At 37.7% G+C, this 20,743-nt stretch overlaps 1 protein-coding gene across 6 annotated transcripts in view; it reads right to left on the reverse strand.

The window, feature by feature from the left end:
• Positions 1-20,743, reverse strand: part of asf1 (histone chaperone asf1) — a 115,213-nt gene that overhangs the window by 80,688 nt on the left and 13,782 nt on the right. For 2 of the 6 annotated variants that reach the window (XM_067135080.1, XM_067135082.2), the window contains exon 2: positions 16,360-16,521. The exons of 1 other annotated variant lie outside the window; for it this stretch is intronic. The gene's annotated coding sequence lies outside the window, so the exon portion shown is untranslated. Of the gene's footprint in view, positions 1-16,359; positions 16,522-19,987; positions 20,128-20,477; positions 20,548-20,743 lie in introns of those variants that run through there. 3 more of the 6 variants (XM_067135081.1, XM_067135083.1, XM_067135084.1) reach the window with 3 other exon arrangements.

Consider the following 20,743-nt stretch of genomic DNA (forward strand, 5'->3'; position numbering starts at 1 on the left):
AAAACTCTCACATGTCTACAGCAGTGACGAGACAGGAACAGCTAATGTACAAACAAACAAACAAACCAAACAATAAGTTATATCCATGAGAGACAGGAGGCACATTAGCCAAACTAATTGCGAAAAACTGTGAAACAGTTAGTGTAATGGCGCGTGTTTCTGCTACAGGCCAGTATGTTTCTCCTTTTGTTATTAGGAAAAGGAATTAATGAAGTGGCATTTAGAGCCATTTTTGCTGAGGCATGGAACCGTGTAGCTACAGTCGAAAAACCTGTAAATGGCTTCAATGCTCGTGATTCATCCATTCAACCCAAATCGCTTACCTGAGCATGTGCTGTTTGCTCCCGCAATAGTACATGAAGATCCCACTAGCTCCAGAGTACTACATCCTGAAGATCAAACAACAGACCCTCAAGCAACAAGTGAATCAGGAAATAATCAAGTAGAGGAATTGAAGGCACAGCCAACGACAGAAAAGACCAAAATCTGGCAAATGAAAGTATTAGTTTCAAGGACCTAAGCCCTGTGCCATCAGCTCCAGGATTAAAAAAAAAAAAAACTGAAGATGGGAACACCACAAATATTGACACACCCTACTTTTATTCCTCAGGTAAAAATGAAAGGCCAGGGCAACCAAGAGAATGGTAATGAGAAAAACAAAATGTGATAGCCATTAAGATTATATCTGCAATGTGTGTAAAAACTAGACAGTCATGGTGAAAATTGGGTGCAGTGTGTACATTGTTCTTCCTGGTTTCATGTAGCGCGTGTTGTGAATGAAAATGATCCATATTTGGTTTGCCAGGGTTGCTCCAATGATGGCGGTGATGTCCGTTTGGCCCAATAGTTGGGGCTAATGGACATTAGTGTACCATACCTTTATTTTGTTATTACTGAGCAGAATATCAAGTATGTTGAAAAAAGCAAATTGCATTATTTTAACGTATTGATACAAACTGAAAATTTGAAATTGGGATTTACTATAGTTATTTACAATAATCCGCTTACGGTGTCTATTTGCCCCAACCTTACCCTATCCTTCTTATTATTGTCCCAAACATCCAACTGCTTTTCCACAGATGACAGACTCATCCTACAAATGTCGATCCCAATACCAAAAATATTCATAGCTAACACTATTAATTTCCGAATGGAGTATTTATTGCAGCAAATGGCCATGTAATGATACAATAAAATAACAAAAAACAAAAACAATACAATTTTCATGTTTCAGTGCATAATTGATTCAGTGATTCTGAGCATTGCTTGCATTTCAGTGCATGGTAGCATTCACACATTTGTCCACATTTCAAACATACACATTCTCAAAGACGAAACATCTTCCTAATGACAACCCTACACCCTACAGGTCTGTACAAAAAGTATAGAATCTACAAGAATTCATGTCAAGAAATGTTGATTATCAGCTATAACTATAGGCAACAGAAGAGAAATTACTACGTCGTTATGGACAGGAAGCCTAATTGAATCAGCTTCCGCTTTAGAACAAGTACTACAAAAGGTCATCCAACCAGCAAAATTCATGAACACATACCTGCCAACCTTACAAAACCAAAAATCAGGAGATTTTGATATTAAAATTAGGAGGAACAAATAGTCAAAATTGCTTATTTTACATGTCTTGGGCAGTACATACTTTAATCCAGCGCTCTTTGCATCGAATCCACATTTTACTTAACACATATTTCCAGGGAAACTGTTAGTGGAATCTAAATCCACAAATATTTTACTTTAGTATGTATATTCAGTAACAATATTCAGCCCACTATAAAGACTTCAATAAATACTGGACATACGTGAACTTCACTAAAACACATGCACATCCAATCCGAACAGGACAAAACATGCAAAACACTCTGGAATAGAAGCATCTGAATGAACACTATCATATTGCGAAAGAATGACAATCAATGTGCGGGTCACGATATTCAGGTTGCAATAAACATCAAACATTTGTGGGCATTCCTAGTTTTTTTTTTTTTTTTAATTCAATATTTCATTTGAAAGCATCCAACGAGCAAAGGACTTTCAGCCACTGATGTACAAAGCTGAAGTGGCGGAATTTTAAAACAAATATTTGAAGTTCACCAACAATTATTAGCAAAAATCACGAGGCAGGAAAATATGGAGTCTCCTGTCTAAATCAGAAGAGTTGGCAGGTACGATAAATAGAATTATTTCATTCTTCTTCTGGGTTGAACCGTGTTGTTTTTTTCTGTACATTTTATACAGTTTGCCGATGTTTCAAATATACTGAAGAACTAAATAATTCTACATATCATGGAAGGTTCATATCTAAGATATGATAAATAGAAGATCGAAGATTTGGTTCAATACAGGATGTTATGTCCTCAGGAACGTCGCACAAAACAAAACTCTTAACGCAGCCTAGGGGCCTACACCACAGTATGGAGAGAATATAGGGCTATAGTCAAGACCGCAAAGGCAAGACATCATCAAGAAGAGGAGAAGCAGCTATTCAAACAGGCTGAATGTGAAACCATCGAGCCCAAATCAACCAGCATTCCTAAAAAAATACATCTACAGGCGTATGTATAGGTTAGGGGGACCAGATGTCCTCTTCTATCTGGACACGTCCTCCTTTTTAGACCACTGTCTGGGGTCCGGGTGGATTATTTAAAATACCCGAAATGTCCTCTTTTAATGATCTGCTTATTTTGGGATAATCTGTTTTACTACAGTAGAACCTGCCCTAACGGACACCCTTATTCAGCGGACACCTCCCTATACGGACAATTTTCTGCGGAACAGATTTTATTTCACATAAGACAAGTGTTAAATTATTGGCCTCATTTAAGCAGACACCTCGAACTCCGGACAGCGCCGTTTGTCCCGTCTACTTGACTTAAGCGGACACTTTACACGTTGCAGGACAATTTATTATGCAGAACCACATGCCATCCTCTCTTTTGAAACCATTCTTCAGACATAAGGAAATCCCGCTTGAATGTTCGTACTATTTCAAGTGCAAAGGGAGAGAAGGTACATCGGAATGCAGTTCTACCTAGTGGTCTACAGGCCTATTTCAAGAATTCTAATTGCCCAGAGACTGTTGACTCACAAGTTACCTGGGTATCTTCTTCCCTTCTTGCATCATTCTATTAATAACTCGGATTGTCGCTGATAAGGTCGAGTTCAGGTAGTCAACTTGAGAAGGAAAAGACAGTACAGGCGCTAATTAGTGACACAGAAATACTGTAGCATTTCAGTTGTCTGTTAAACATGAATAACAAGGGATTACTTCATGAAGCTGTAATGTTTGTAAATGATGTAAAATCACTTATAATAACTCTCTCCATGAATACTAACACAGAAATGACTTAGAATAATAAAAGTAAAGATATGTATGTTTATATTTAAGGTGGATGTTCTTTGCCGTTAAGATGTTTGATTATTTTTACAAACTTGTTTTAGCGGACACCTCTCGTAACGGACATTTTTCCGCGGAACCGATGGTGTCCGCAGAAGGGAGGTTCGACTGTACTTCGTTTTTAGAAGTATTCTTCATTATGCAACAGCATCATCGATATTGTGTCAATATACAGAAATGTGATTATGGATATACAGTACATACGATTATTCTATGCATGCCTTGTATTGTGATTATAGATGCTATTTACCACTCTCTATATTGCATGCTTCTCTCTAAGCAATACCCCATCAGAACACTGCTATGTTAATGTGCGAGCTGATGTGACAAATGACAAGAGATCATCTGGAGTAAAGGAAACCCGTTTTAAATGGATGGTGCTGAAAGTAATATTGATTATTGTGATGTTGAAAAATTGGCTTTCAAATTGATGATGTGAAATCAATTGATCAGTTCTGCAATTTCAAACAATTCCTGAATGACAGTAGTAATGACCCTGAATATAACATGTCAGAAATAGGTAAAGTTGATTGTAATTCAGAGTTATTAAAACTTGCAGAATACTTTTTTCTATACCAGGCCACAATGCAAATAAAGAGTATTTTCATTGATCTCACCATTTTCAACGGCTCATCACAATGGATTGATAATAGGACCTGTTTCAAAGTAAAATCTGTGAAGATCCTCTTAATGGTTAAATATAATCTAAAATAATTTAAATGTGTACCTTTTTATACATTACAACATGCCAAAACTCCTAAAGGCAACTGAATCTTCAGAAAAGTACCAGCAAGGCATGTGTAAACTGCAGGGTCTGATGGCAGAGTGAACCAAAAATATATTTAAAATTTCTCAGTATCATACTTTAAATTAATTTTGAAGAATGGAAAAAAATTATAATTGAAAAATTTTCTTCATTCATACATAATCTGTATATTAACTTCATTGTGTTTAAATTTTCAGAGACGTCTGGAGACTATTCCTATTGCAATTACGTATTTATAACGGGAGCAGTTAAATTCCAATTTTGTAGTTGGTTCACTTTGGCATCAGACCCTTCAATTAGTTTCATTGTTTAAATCTTGCAATCTTTACTATATAATATGGAAATGGATACATTTTGTTTATGTATGTGAAAATTGGAATATTTGTCTAAATTCAGACTCTCAATGGAGGATTTTTGTATCCTCTTCTTTTTTGGCACTGTCCTCCTTTCTAAATATTTTTTTTCTCTTTTTAATCTATTTGCATCTGGTCACCCTAGTATGGAACAACCAACTGACTGGCATATTGCACGAAAGAGAAACCTGTCCAGAATACAACACAATAGCAGTTACATAAGAAGATATACTTTTCCACAGAAGACAAAGTCAGAGGCAATAAACAGCCTAAAGAACAAGGCCAGTGGACCAGACATGTTCTATGCTGAGCACTTGAAAGGTATATTACAAGTAATGAAGAAGCAGCTGAAAGACATGGTCAACGAACGCCTAAGGCTAAGTACTGTTCCGGACAACTGGAACAGCTCATTAAACACACACAGAGGGACTACACTGGAATACATCATGCTGAAGACCCTCACTAAGATGATATGCAAGAGACTGGCTGGACTAATAGAAAAAACAACAGGAAAACAATCTGGCTTCAAAAGAGAAAAGATCGATGATCCAAGCAGCTCAATGCATACAAGATGAAATTGCGACAACAACTGCAACCCTAAAAGGTTGCCTTCATGTCATATTTATAGATTACTCCAAGGCATTGGTCAACAGGACCATCATATTGGACAAACTGACAAAACTAATTGGACCACAACAACTCATTATTTCTCTACCAGCCAACAATGACTAACATAGTTAATAATTCACAATTTAAAACCCCACACCACTGCACTGTTGATACATCCATTCCAAAAAAATCTGTCATCAAAGGACTGAAAGATAAAAAACTATATATTAACATGTGCATAACATAGGTTCAATTAATACCATATTTGTTTGTTAGAAAAACTTATTATGGAATGCTTTTTACTTTGTTGACATGGAGTGTCCAAGTCGGTCAAAATTACTAATGGTCTACATTTCTTACTCAGGTTTCCCTTTAAATTGCACAGCATCATCACAAGTACATGAACAACACAAAGGCGATTTAAGATAATCAGAGCTGTATTCTGGGTGACAGAGTCTTTTGTCTTTTCTCTATAATATTACAATGGAAGTATTGTGTGTTCAAAATATGACTGCAACTGGCCATGCCAGGAACTATTACACTGCTTATTTACATCTGATATCAGGTAATATACACTGACTTAGCAAATGTCTTGGAATAGTCACCTAACAGCGCGTGGGGCCTCCTTTGGCCCTGTGAACTGCAGTGAGACGCCGTGGAAGTGAGTCGACAAGTCCCTGGTAGTCCTTTGGACGCAGCTGACACCAAATTGTTTGCAGAGCGGCCGCCAATGCTGGTCTGTTCGTGGGTGCAGGATCTATGGCACGGAGCCTGCGTTCCAGGACATATCGGGGCTCCTGGGTGGCCATGGCAGTCGTTCGACCTCCGCTGCATGTTCCTGGAACCATTCCCGGGAGATGTGGGAGTGATGTGGAGGCGCGTTATCATTTTGAGACACCGCAGAATCGTCTGGGCGCTGGAAGGCCAAAAATGGGTGTAGATGGTCTCCGAGCAGCTCAACATATCGCATACCATTCAAAGTCTCTTCCAGAACAACTAAGGAGCCCATTCCATACCAGGAAAATGCACCCCAGACCATAACAGAAACACCAGCGCCCTGGACCACACCTTCAAGGTGGGATCCATTGCTTCATGTGGTCTGCGCCATACACGGTGCCTCCCATTGGCACGGTGCAGTTGAAATCGTGACCATATCATGTGATGTCATTGTTCCAGTGTCCATCCCTGGTGACTGGCGACAAATGCGCGTCGTGCCCGACGACGTTGAGTTAACAGTGGCACCTGTCTGTGGCGCTGGCTTCCATACCCCATAGAACCCATGTTCCTACGGATTGTCCACTGGGAGATGTGTCTAGCATGGCCTGTGTTGAATTGAGCCGTGATTTGTTACCCGTCTGTCACTATTGACAACCTGTCTCAGATGTTGCCGGTCACGGTCATCGAGGGTGGCTGGACGGCCGGTCGTTCGTCTGTTGTGGACGGTGACACCCGCATTCAACCATTCACGATACACCCTGGACACGGTTGATCGTGTGAAGTCGAATTCCCGCACCACTTCCGAAATCGCACTTCCCATCCGTCAGGCACCGACCACCATACCCGTTCGAACGGTGTCAGCTCACGACGAAGTTCCATGTTACACCTGTCACATGCACAGCCACTGCTCACAAGGTCTCCTATACAACTGCCGCTGGTACAGGGGGCGTGTGGTGCGCAGACAACACACCTGCGCATCAGTGCTCCGCTATCTCATGACATTTGCTCAGTCAGTGTACGTTAGCATGCTAAACCTATGACTGCTCAGCTAGTCCTTGGTTGTTACTGTGGCTCATTTGGCTCTGTCGCTAGCTCCTGAACGAACATCAGACATTCCATTCTGAACTTGGCCTTTTGTTTTTGTAGCACAAATTCGTCTCTAAAATTCATCAAGTTCTGTCAGTAATGTAGGACTCATGTAATTACTGTACTTGGTCAACTGATGAACCTGCTGCTTGCCAGACTATCTTCTATCAGCTACAATCAATACTAGTGCCACCTCACGCAAGTGCAATTGTATTTTGAATATGCAATAACAGCCAGAATTGTCATCAAGTGATAATATCAGACACTACAACATACACGACTTCCTTACATACAAACAGTAGGCTACAGACCACGATATCCAAAGTCTCTTCCTTAATCAAGAACTGATACCGTTTGCAAAAATTTGTAGGCTGGTTATCATTTGATATTCCCAAGAAAGGTCATGCCAAATTTGGCAGTAATGAATAAAATGGCTGATCAGTGTTACCGATGCATGTTGCAGGTATCACACCAATCACTTCATAGTTTCAACCGATTATCCAGGTGCAGATTAACTGTGGTTCTTTTCATTTCCTAACAATGTTCTGTATACTTAGGAACTGAGCTTAGACTGAACAAGTGACGCGACGTAGCGCTGCATGTTCCGGTTGCCTTATATCTGGTCGATTGTAGAACTTCATACTCTACACCATATGAGTTTAGTTCCATTTAGTGAAAAGCCATGATCATGATGTTTCCTATGAGTTCACAGACAATAAAGAAACAGCAAAACAAATTCCTAGCGGTGAGCAAGTGGTTATGAACAACATAAAACAGAGGCTTGGTTGCGACAAGTGTGACCAAGGCTTTGAGATGATGAGTGACAGTGACATTGTGCAGTCACCCGAAACGCTCACTGCTTCTTAACGCTTTCAGAGTAATGCTCTTGAATGTTGTGGCAAGGAGCCATGAGCGTTTCAAAAATTTCGCACAGCATATTTGATCCATTACATCTTGAACCAAAGAACTGCGAACCATCTGTTTCTCAATTGCTATCGTCTGTCTGACAGTATTCACAACTAAGTATTTTTTATTTTCCACCTTGTCGATACATTAGTTGCTTAAGGCAACTTATTGGTTAAAAGTGGTAAATGTTTTGTATATTATAAACATCTTCAACCACGTAACACTGTTTAAATGAATAATTCATATATTGACAAAGTATCAGTGCTTTGAGAGAAAGTGTCCTTAAAAGTAGCATAAGAAGACCCTTTCTCTCAAAGCATTGATACTTTGTCAATATATGAATTTTTCATCTAGTAATATGTGGCTGAAGATGTTAATAATATATGAAACATGTACCACTTTTAATCAATAAGTTGCCTCAAGCAACTAATGCATCGACAAGGTGGAAAATAAGAAATACTTAGTTGTGAATGTGTTAGTGCGATACAGACCATGAAGTTGATTTTATGTCTGACAGAAGTTCATAAGAATCTGAAGAGATGGCAGGAGTAGTATGTTTAGCTGGTAGTTGGAAGGCTTTTCTTTTGAAAGTATTTGTGAATCACAAATGGCATTTGTTTGGAAGGCAGACACTATTTTATCGTTACACTCCATGTTATCAGTAAAGCAACATAGCCTCTGTTTACATTGACGTTAATTCTCAAGGGACACTTGGACACAGAGGGGAGTTACCGTATGTGAGTACTGTAGATGAATTAATGCAATGATCAATTTATATAATGGTAGTGTCCCCAGGGCTTCCCAATTCAGAGTAGAAATCAAGAAGCAACTCAGAAGCTTCATTCTGATCTTGAATTTTGCATTAAACACTCTTGCAAAGCAAGAAATTATGGGCATATCTGGAAATCTGTGTTCTAGATGCTGGATAACAGTATCTATGTACTTAAGGCGCTGAGTTTTGTGGCTTCTAAGATTGGTTAAATTTCTGTCAAGTCAATATCTTGCATTTGCCAAGCTCTAGATAATGTGCACATAAGAGGTAAGATATCTGAAAACATCATAATTGCAGTTAAGAATTTGTATGTCTTCATGCACTTGCTTAAGCCTTCAGCTGTAATGTCATTCCTTTCAGTGGCCTCCCAAGTGCAGCAACAACACTCACCATAGATCTTCTTAAGAGACTGTAGAACAGAATCATGAGACAACCTTCTAGTATCACTGGCCATTTTTAGTTTAATTTAAGGGCTGTGCATGATATTCTGGATTTCAGTTAAACCAGACATCCTGACAGGAATTTTGAAAAAGAAAGAGTCGTCGTAAAGTATCATTAAACTTCACTAAATAAGGCACTTCAGCTGCTAATTCAAGGGCTGTTCATGATATTCTGGATTTCAGTTAAACTAGACATCCTGACTGAGGAATTTTGAAAAAGAGTCGTCATAAAATATCATTAAACTTCACTAAATAAAGCACTTCAGCTGCTGCCTGGGCACTAGCAAGTACCAATCTGTGGATTATGCAGTGACAGTTTACCATGAGACCATTTGTTTTTTCTCTTACCAGTGATGCAACTCCTTTTTGCTTACCTATCATGACAGCTACCTCATCAGATCCTATCAACAATGTTGCAGGTTGACACAAAACTAACATTAAGCTCTTTTCAAGTTGGTTGACATTTTATGTGCACAATAAGTTGCTTCAGTACGGAAATATCTGTAGTTTCATCACACAGAACACTGAAGTACTCTGCTGAATGTATGTTCTTTAATATTTCACATCTAATATCTGAAGATATAACATCAAGTAACTCCTGCATTATTCTTTCTGAAGCATAATTAGCATTATCACCAATATTAAAATGCTTTAAGTATGTACAACCCATAGCCTCGCAGTGTTTGAGCAAATTTCTGTATAATGTAGTGTACCATTACGTTACATTCGAGGCACTTATACAAAAGAAAAAGGGGCAGAAAAAATGGCGCGCGGCAACTTCAGGCAGTACAAATATATAAAAATTGCCACCAAAACCCAGATCAATCTAAGTCTAGAAGGAGTAGAATTAAGGCCATGCTAAGGAATTTTAAGATGAAACAGATATTGTTTTAAAAAATAATTGAATGAATTCATTCTTTACCCAAAGAAAAAAAAGATGCACTGAATAATTTATTGTAGAAAAAGGAAGACGGAATCTGTCGCCGTTGTGGAACAAAATAATTTAAATACAGTAGAGTCTCGCTCATCCGACATTCCGTGTTATCCGACACTGGTAGACTTACTTTGAACGTTTGGTGGAGACTAAATTCAGGCACACCCGCTGTGGAGGGTGCGACCACAGAACACGCACTGGCCTGACCGCTGGCGGTAGGACAGTTTTTTACTCAAGGACAGGTGCAGTGAGTCTTCAGTCATTGTTCATTGTAGTATTGGTTGGGTGCGGATGTTATAGTTTTCATATCCTCTGTGAGTATAGCGAGTAAATGGAAGAAAGTGATTGTTTCTATAGAAGACAACTTGAGTGCATTAAAGAAACTGGACAAAGGGGAAATTCTTCAAAATGTGGCTTCAGATTATGGATGTTGGATGTGTTACAGACGGAGACTGGAAAAAACAGAGGGAGAAATTTAAAAGTGGTGCTCTACCAGAGCAGAGAAAAAATGAAAAATGTGAGTACGAAAAAGTAAGTGAAGCACTATTTCTTTGGTTATCTCAACACCGGGAGAAGGACCTGCCAATATCTGGCCCCATTCTACAGGAAAAGCCTGCGTATTTCCAGAAGGAGTTTAATGAAGGCGACCCTAATTTTCCTGCCTGTGCTGGGTGGCTTTATCGGTGGAAAAAACGGTACGGCATTAGGCAGCTTAATATCTGTGGAGAAAAGTTTCCTTTCGTAAGACATCTGGAATGTTTTCGTTCAATAATGCATGCACTGTACAATTGAATTGATAATTCAATAAACAGAGTACCGGAAAACATGTCATTGTTTTAGTACTAGAGTATAGCCTTCCTGTTTGTTTCAGTTCATTTTCAAAGTTATTCTGTATTATCCGACATTTTCGGTGATCCGACGTATTCCAGGTCCCGTTTAGGTCGGATAATCGAGACTCTACTGTAAGAAGATTGAGGCAAAATTTGCGTGCTAGATAGCAGAACAGCAATTAAGATACAAAAAAGATTTGAGATCTCTAAATTTAAATACTGACGAGAGGTGATATTGAGACCGCCGAAAAGAAGAGACGACAATGCAAAATTCCATACTACAGGCAATATAGTACACTGAAGAGTGATTAAATTAGCAATTAGAATCCATAATTAGCCTGAGAAAAATATATTTAATAACAAGAAACCATATCTGCATAGTAATAGAGATGCAATTCTACATAGAAACAATAATTTATAGATATATTGAGAGGCTAAATGAATATTTCAAATATGTATTCTGCCAATATAATGTTAATTTCTACTTTCATGAGCAACTGTGACATCATGAAATCCGTCTAGGCTGAGGGAGAAGATTACCTAGGAGGCCATAACGAGGCTGAGCAGCAGCATGCATTGGGACCAGAGATGACGCCTGGAGAGGTGGAAATCAGCCGCATGGAGCACGCATAACATCTGAGGAGTTGGCAGCAATCCCAGAGGAGAGACTAGATATAAGATAAGTTTCCTGTGTAAAGGTATTTATGACATTTGCTACAAATAATTTCATCCGGAGAAATATTTAGCTTAGATTCTAACCGTTAGCAGCAGGTCTTGGTCATAATAACCGTGAATATTAATTATTTTAAGTCACATGTATACTCAAATGTGAAATGACATGGTTATGTTGATGTTTGTAGTGAGCGTGTATCGATTTATCATACCAATCTACTCGGAAAGGCTATTCAGTTATGAATCTGGAGACATTGGGAAGAATGCATGTTTTATAAAACGTAGATGAGCTTTAGGAGGAAATCAGATTGACAAACATGACCACACCTACTTTAAATAAGGGAAGAGATGGATCCTATTTGGATTATAAGAATATAGTAGAAGTAATATCGTCGAGGGAAAGTATTATCATAACAAATGTGATGATATAAGGAGGAATAATGAGATGTTATATGAGAAGAATGATGACCAAGAAGAAATGGATTAGAATTGTCTGTTAATAGAGATGTTGAGATTTAATGTTTACTTTTCGTGAGGTTATATGTAAGATGATGTTACGAGATTATATGATACATGTTGATAGAGGATCGTATTTGAATGACTATTATAGGGTTAGGGTCATATTGAGAAGAGTGTATTAGCAAGAGACCAGCTGATTCTATGTCAATTTGAGACACACTGCGACAGAATATGAGTAACTGTTAGCCTCTGTATGCTTAATGGTGAAGATATAGGGATTTATGCCAAGAGTTATCGTGTATTTAGGATCATTCTTTCCTAAGAAAACAGTAGATTGAGATATAGAGCGAATTCAAATTAATGGCAGAGCGGAATATGAAATGGTGTTAAACTATGACTCATGGTAGAATAATATGTGAATATTTGGCACATCCTTTCGTTTACTATACTAATGGATAATTAATGAAAGGTATATTTAACTTGTTTATGATTGCTAATATTGCAAATGAGTTAATATAGGAGAAATAAATAAATATTTCATTTTTAACGACATTTTCAAGGGTATGGCAACAATCTTTAGGCATATTAAGGAAACTTATTGAATATCTCGGCTCTCACAAATCAAAATAAGTCATAAGAGACCAAGTATGAAAATTTTCCCCACAATAAAAAATATAATAAAGATGAAGACCTTGTATAGGAACATTTTTTTTTTTTTTTTTTGCTATTTGCTTTACGTCACACTGACACAGATAGGTCTTATGGCGACGATGGGATAGCAAAGGCCTAGGAGTTGGAAGGAAGCGGCCGTGGCCTTAATTATGGTACAGCCCCGGCATTTGCCTGGTGTGAAAATGGGAAACCACGGAAAACCATCTTCAAGGCTGCCGACAGTGGGACTCGAACCCACTATCTCCCGATTACTGGATACTGGCCGCACTTAAGCGACTGCAGCTATCGAGCTCGGTGTGTATAGGAACAACAGGAATATCAAGTATGAATGAATTTACGTGGAAACTAATCAATTTGCGAGAATTATATTTTCAGTAGGGTGTCCTATTCACATCATTAGACTTAAATTTTTCGACAAAGGAATAGAATCGTGATTTGGATGTCACAAGATGTTAAATAATTCAACAAATCGAAGTTCAGTATTGAATAAATTAGTTGGTATAAAAGAGGAAACCCCATTTCAATTATGTCATTGCCAGACAGAAATGAAAAATATGTTTGATTCTATATAAAGCATCTTGTTCTTTTCTCAATTTATAACAATTTATTTTCATTTTTCTTCAGATTAGCATGCCAATAAACTAGTATAATGATAAGCTGGAATTATTATTTTTTGAAAATTGGACAAGGTATGTAGTGATAAGGTAATATAGTCATTTGTGATAATGATTATTCACATTGAATGTCGAATGGAGACGTCCACCGGCAGAATCGATTTAGTAAGCGATACTTAGAGAACTTGCAAGTGATCTTTCTCGGAACCTACGGAGAATGAGTAGGATATTGATGAAATAAATTTCTTCCCCGAGATGCTAGCGGGATTATCTACACTCTGACTTGGACGCAAGTGGGGTAGATAAAATTGGCGTCGCAATGTGGAAGCAAGAGAAAGATAGCAACAGAAAATGGCAAGAAGAGGAACATGGCAAGAGAAAGAGATAAGAATTGCCACACCAACATTCAGACAAGAGAAAGAGTAAAGAAGAGGGTTGGCTAGATAATAATTAATGCCCATCGTTGGAGCAAGAGAAAGAACGCAAGAAAAGTAAAGATAAAATTGGTTTCCAACATTAAGGCAAGAGAAAGATGGCAAGAAGTTATTGATACAGAACGTCAAGAGAAGGAAATTGAAGAAAAGAGGGAATACATTGTATATATTTAGGTTGTCAAGATACAATTTGAATGCATTAGTGATGGTAATAGGATAGAACAATATGATTATCAATGCAATTCATAATGAAGTATGGATATGTTAATTCTATATGGAGTGAACATAATTGAAATGGGTTTCGAGTTGATTTTAGAAAATTTGGGTCTTCTTACGACTTTAAAACGGGCTGATGCGGCTGAGTTATGGTAGTCCTGGGTAATCATTCCCAGTTAATACAGAAAGAGAAAGAAAAATAATTTAAAATATTAAATTAAGTATAGATTTAAGCTTAGTATATAAGTTGATAGTGAAACTTAGAGACTAAATTTTTGGAGATTGTAGGAAATTTATTATATATATATATAATGAATTACATGGTTGAGATACGTCGATGATATATTTGTTATTATCGATGAACAAAAGGTTAAACCTGATGGTATACAGTATTAGAGTATCTAATAATAATAATAATAATAATAATGTTATTTGCTTTACGTCCCTCTAACTACTTTTACGGTCTTCGGAGGCGCCGAGGTGCTGGAATTTAGTCCCGCAGGAGTTCTTTTACATGCCAGTAAATCTACCGACACGAGGTTGACGTATTTGAGCCCCTTCAAATACCACCGGACTGAGCCAGGATCGAACCTGCCAAGTTGGGTCAAAAGGCCAGCGCCTCAACCGTCTGAGCCACTCAGAGAGTATTTAAATACTTTGGATAAACAAGTGCATTTTGGATAAGATATGTAGTGATAAGGTAATATAGTCATTTGTGATGATGATTATTCACATTGAATGTCGAATGGAGATGTCCACCGGCAGAATTGATTTAGTAAGCGATACTTAGAGGACTTGCAAGTGATCTTTCTCGGAACCTACGGAGAATGAGTAGGATATTGATGAAATAAATTTCTTCCCTGAGATGCTAGCAGGATTATCTACAATCTGAAAATGATAGGACTTAAAATTATTTACATTTAACAATTACTAGAAATTCTAGTCATTTCAATTTTCAAATAAGCTACTCAAACAGATACTATTATCAGTAACGACTCCAATCATCCAGGTCAACATAAAAAGGCAACATTTTACAGTTTAATTAATAGAGCTATGAACATACCTTCGTCTAAGAAGAATTAACCTATAATACAGAGAGATAAATATAATCCATCAAATTGCTTGTAGCAATGGATATTCCAAAAGATTTATTAATAGAATGATAAAGTGAAAAATGAACCAAAAACAACTTTAATTAAAGAGCGAAAGGAGAAAAAGAAATCTGCAGTTCTAACTTTTCGAAATAAGCATTCTTATCAACTGGCTAAAATTTTCAGGAAAAAGAACATCAATGTCGCATACAAAACTGATAATAGTAATAAGATAATTTTCAATTCAGATAAGATAGAGAATAAATGTATATTTAATAAATCAGGAATTTACAAATTAACATGCCAACATGTAAACAACGATACATAGGAGAGTCTGGAAGAAGTTTGGCTTTAAGGTACAAAGAACATGTTAATGCAGTCAAACATAAAAGATATTCGGCAATGGGAGAACATATGGTTGAAAAGAATCATAAATTTACAGACATTTCTAATGACATGAAATTATTACATTCAGGCAAAAAGGGAAAATTAATGACTGTTTTGTAAAGTTTAGAAGTTTATCTTACACAAAAAAAATTTTTGAATCAAGTTTAAATAAGAGAAGTGCAGAAGATAACCCACTGTATAGACTAACATATGAATTTAAGGAACAAAAAGAAGAAAAACTTGAAGATCTTCAATTTATATAAGTATTTTCATTCAGTTCAACAAAATTTTATGTACTGATCATTTTTATAATATTTCATAAGTTTTCTTTATTCATTGCTATGGTGTATTAGAACACAATACTTCTTTGAATTGTAAAAACAAAATATTGTGTTATTCTTTGAACTGACCACTGATGAAGGGAATGGTTGACTTCCCGAAACACATATGGTTAAATAAAGGGTTTTCTTTCAGTAATAAGTGTATTGACAAAGCAGATTCAAATAAAACTATTTTAAATAGTTCTGTAATACATTCAGACTAGTCAATATGGAGATCAAACAACCATATTAACCTATCATGGTTAAGTTTATCTAGATTATTTATCACAATTAACAGAATAGAGATCACCATAAAAAACGTCTAACTTAAGTCAATTAAGGAAAAGTTTCTGGGTAAATTGGAAGGGTTGGCATGTATGCAATCTAAAGGATTTTTTGTCAACATTTAATGTAAATTTATATCAATCGCCTAACGAAAATGAACAATGAAATCTACATAACTCCACATCTGTTAGCAACATATTAAGTCCATCAATAAAGTTGTCATAATGTAAGGTCACGTTCTCAACACCCAGTTCATTTTAGACAACATCTATAGTTTTATTTACCCGAGTAAACAAGCAAAGTAACAATCTTAAGCCTGCAAAAAATCTTATGAATTCAGCTGAATACAAACAACATACCATACCATGATTAGTACAGACATACCTTTGACTGATCGTATAGGAAGCAATCCAATTAGGCCAGTTCAGTAAATTCTATTTCAGTAGGACGAGCTGAATCTGCATATGCATTAGACTCCACGAGTGTTCCAACAATATTAGTACTGATGAGTGGCAGTAAGGTGCTCTGTTCGTTATTCTCCTGAATCTGCAAATGTCTATAATTGAGCTTTGTCTCTTTCCATTACAATGAATAACATTTTACAATTTTATACTCGAACATTTTTCTTACCCGAGCAAACAAGAGTGCTAATTCCACAATTCTTTTAGTTGTGCCAGTACCAGAATTCATATGAATGGATGCACACAAAAAACAGGCTAACCACCAAATTTGTGAAAAGTGAGTTAGATGCTGCCACCTACTGTTAATGATATAACTACATTTACTGAGGTGGGCTACTATCAGAGAACTGCCTGTAAAGAAATAAAAGGCTTCAAAGATCTTGGGATATCTAAATCATCTTGACAGAATTGCAAAATCGGGCTAATTGTTACTAAAAGTTTGCATATGGTGGCGCCACAGTATCAGCAGTGTAGCGAACACTACGGAATTTGGTAGTCCATGACACATGTCTGTTTTGGTAAGATATTAATTCAAAATGTAATTTAAAAATGTAGATAATAGTTTCATTTTAATAATGCATTGCATTAGAAGAGTATTCAATGCAATAAATAATTTAAATTACGAAGTGTTATATGGACATTTATTGTTTACAAACAGGTAAAGATGGCTTCTGCAGGTGGTGATAATTTTCTACCAGTGGAAGTTACAGAAAACTTAAGTTAATACTATCGCAGAAAAACTGTAAAAGCATTTTGTGCTTTCACGTTCTGACCCAGTATTTTGTGTTCCATTCACCTCCGTAGCTAAACGTTTACTCATTCCAATGCACAGCGGCTATCCTGAGTGTGGTTTTACTCTGGATATTTCCGCATTCCTTCCAGACAAGTTCCCTGGCACCTACCCCATGACGACAACCAGCTATCATTTGAGTAACCTTTCTTCAATGGGCTGGATTATAATTAAGTGGCTGCATCTGAACATAATTTGTCCCACCCCTGTTGTGATTATTAATAAAATGGCTAAAGTTGTTTGACAATGTTAAAAATAAAGCTATTTCTTTCAAATGAAACAAACCAAACCCCAAGGCACTACAGCCCTTGAAGAGAATTGGCCTACCAAGCGACCGCTGCTCAACCCGAAGGCCTGCAGATTATGAGGTGGTGTGTGGTCAGCACAACGAATCCTCTCGGCCGTTATTCTTCGCTTTCGAGACCGGGGCCACTATCTCACCGTCAGATAGCTCCTCAATTCTAATCACTTAGGCTGAGTGGACCTCGAACCAGCCCTCACGTCCAGGTAAAAATCCCTGACCTGGCTGGGAATCAAACCTGGGGCCTCCGGGTAAGAGGCAGGCATGCTACTCCTACACCACGGGGCCAGCCTTTCAAACGAAAACAAGAAATAATTTTATCCTCCGAAAATGTAAGGAGCACGGCAGACTGCACAAGGCTGAACTATTGTATGATCACTTAGCACGGTTTACCGTTGAGTTCTCCTTGCACCTACGATAGTATTTCATAACTTACTTTCATTCCTGTGAAACATACACATTCAATACTGTACCCTTAAAAAGGGAAGATCAAAACATACGATAATTTACCAGATATGAGGCAAGAATTTTCCCACATTGTCCACGGAAAAAAAAATAATTCAAAGTCCATTACTGTAGCTAATCATTCAATTGACAGAAAATGGTTTTGGAAATCACCGTCACAAAATACTGTATAGTGAGCCTAACCCTATCTTGTTCAGCAGATCGTTTTTGGATCACAATGACTTATCTGTTAGAGCTCCGAAAGAACTGTCAATGTATTCACATTTGAAGGTAACATAGCATGCCAAGTTTTCTTTAAAGGGACCGTGTGTAAATGTTTTCATTGGTAACACTGTCCTGCGATGGTTTCATTGCCACCATCCTGTATTGCTTTTTAGGATGACTTCTGCATCCTGAATCAGGATCCAATGTTAATTTTTCCCCATCACATGACATTTTCTCAAAAACCCTATATTACATTTATTTCATCACATGCACTTCTTACGTCGTTAGTAAGTGTTGCTTTAATTTAGATTTCCATATTCTTTTATTAATTTATTTTATTAGTTTATTAATTTGACATCTTCCAGCCATCTCGTAGTCCTGTGTTACCACGCTCAGAGTGTAGAGCCGGCAACTATGTACAACATAGCTGGCAACGCGCGGTTTTGGCTGAGTGGTGTCACTGTCGTTCTCTCGTGCTTCGTCCGCGACAGTCTGAGTTGTGTTTCGTTTGCTAGTGGAAAGAGATTTTTGTCTTCATCAGCGTTCTATATGTGAGTGACATACCGTGTTAATATTTTTATTGAACTTAAAGATCTATCAACATGCCATGATGTGGCCGCAAGAACAATCCAGATACATTCTGCTATGTATGTGAAAGTTTCGTGCCGACGAGATAGCGGCATAAATATAACAGAGTTCGTGAGAAAGGCCTACTATGCCTTGAAAGTTGGAGACCAAGACAAGCCGTAGGTACCACATAAGGCTTGAAGAACCTGTATAGAGCAGTTACGGCAATGGGTGAACGATAGGCGAACTGCATTGCAATTCAGTATTCCAATGATGTGGCGAGAACCCCCAGACCACAGTACTCACTGCTACTTCTGTTCTGTGAATGTGAAGGTATTTAATAGTAGCAACAAAGGTAACATTGTGTATCCAAGCAGTATTCGATCTGCAAAAATTACCCGTTCCTCATGGCCCTGATACACCAGTACCGCAGCGTCCAAACATTTACAGGATTATCCCTCTTCTGAATCTGATGCAGAAATGGCGGGCACTAACTCTGACTGTGATTTCTCCCCTGAATGTGTTGAAAAAGAACCGAGACTGTTTGAGCAAAGTGCATTAAATGACTTCATTTGAGATCTTGGCTTTACAAAGGAACCTGCTGAGTTACTCGGTCTAGACTTTGTGAAAGGAACATGTTAGCACCAGGTACGACGTGTTATTTGTACAGACATCACGAACAAGCATTTACACCCTTCTTTTTCTGAAGAGGGAGCCTTGGTTTACTGCAACAACATTCCAGAGGTTACCTTACAACTAGGAGCACCACAATATGACCCTATTGACTGGAGACTTTTCATCGACGCCTCCAAGCGTAGTTTGAAGTGCGCCCTTCTTCAAAATGAAAACAAACTTGCATCCATTCCTGTTGCTCATTAAGATGCTATGCGAGAAACATATGGAAATCTCAAAATTGTGTTGTGTAAACTGAAGTACCGGGAACATAAGTGGCAAGTGTGTGGTGATTTCAAAGTGATAGGTATTCTGTCAGATTTACACGTAGGTTACACAAAGCACCCCTGCTTTCTGTGTGAGTGGGACAGTCAAGCAAGGTTACATCACTGGACTCAAAAAGAATGCCCACGTAGACAATGGATTGTAGGGTCGAAAAACATAAAACTCTTGTTCACAAGAGCAAAATACTGCGCTCCGCTTCATATCAAACTAGGGCTTATGAAGCAATTCGTTAAGGCCCTAAAAAATGAAGGTGAATGCTTTCAGTACCTGTGTCATCGATTCCCAGGCATCAGTAATTCCAAAATCAAGGAGGCTATATTCACAGGTCCAGATATCACAAAACTTCTTTCTGATGCTAATTTTGAAGATGTTATGTGCGCTGCAGAGTGATCGGCACGGACAGCATTCTGGAATGTGGTCAAAAACTTTCTTGGAAACACAAAGGATTCTGACTACAAACAACTGGTGGATAGATTGCTTGTTTCTTTCCAAGATTTAGGCTGCAAAATGAGCTTGAAAGTGCACATGTTACATTCACATCTGGACTATTTCCCTGAGAACCTAGGAATGCTAAGCAAAGAGCAAGGAGAAAGATTCCATCAGGATCTACAGGAAATGGAACAAAAACATGCTGGCAGATTACTGCTTGTTACTTACTAAAGAGAGAAGGTCCAACTACTCCTCACACACGAAAAGCAAGGCGAAGACGTTTCTTATACTAAGGTAGGACATTATAAAATTGAAACCGTAGACTTACCATTCTCAGTACGTTATGAGGCTTAATGCGTGGTAAATTTTGGTCCATTTGGCTGTGTTTTTCGACAGATCTGTTAACACAATACACTACATATTTTTATATTATGTTCATAAGTATACCAGTGTAAGATAGGAGTGTTCAGATGGGTGAAAATAATAAGAAGCGTTCTTTACATGTGATAATAGTAATCTTGCATGTGTGTGTGCTGCATATTTATAAAATTTTCATTTTGAATTTTCACAAAAACCTGATGTGATACGGGAAAA

Source organism: Anabrus simplex, chromosome 1, assembly GCF_040414725.1.
Source record: "Anabrus simplex isolate iqAnaSimp1 chromosome 1, ASM4041472v1, whole genome shotgun sequence".
NCBI classification, from domain to species: Eukaryota; Metazoa; Arthropoda; class Insecta; order Orthoptera; family Tettigoniidae; genus Anabrus; species Anabrus simplex.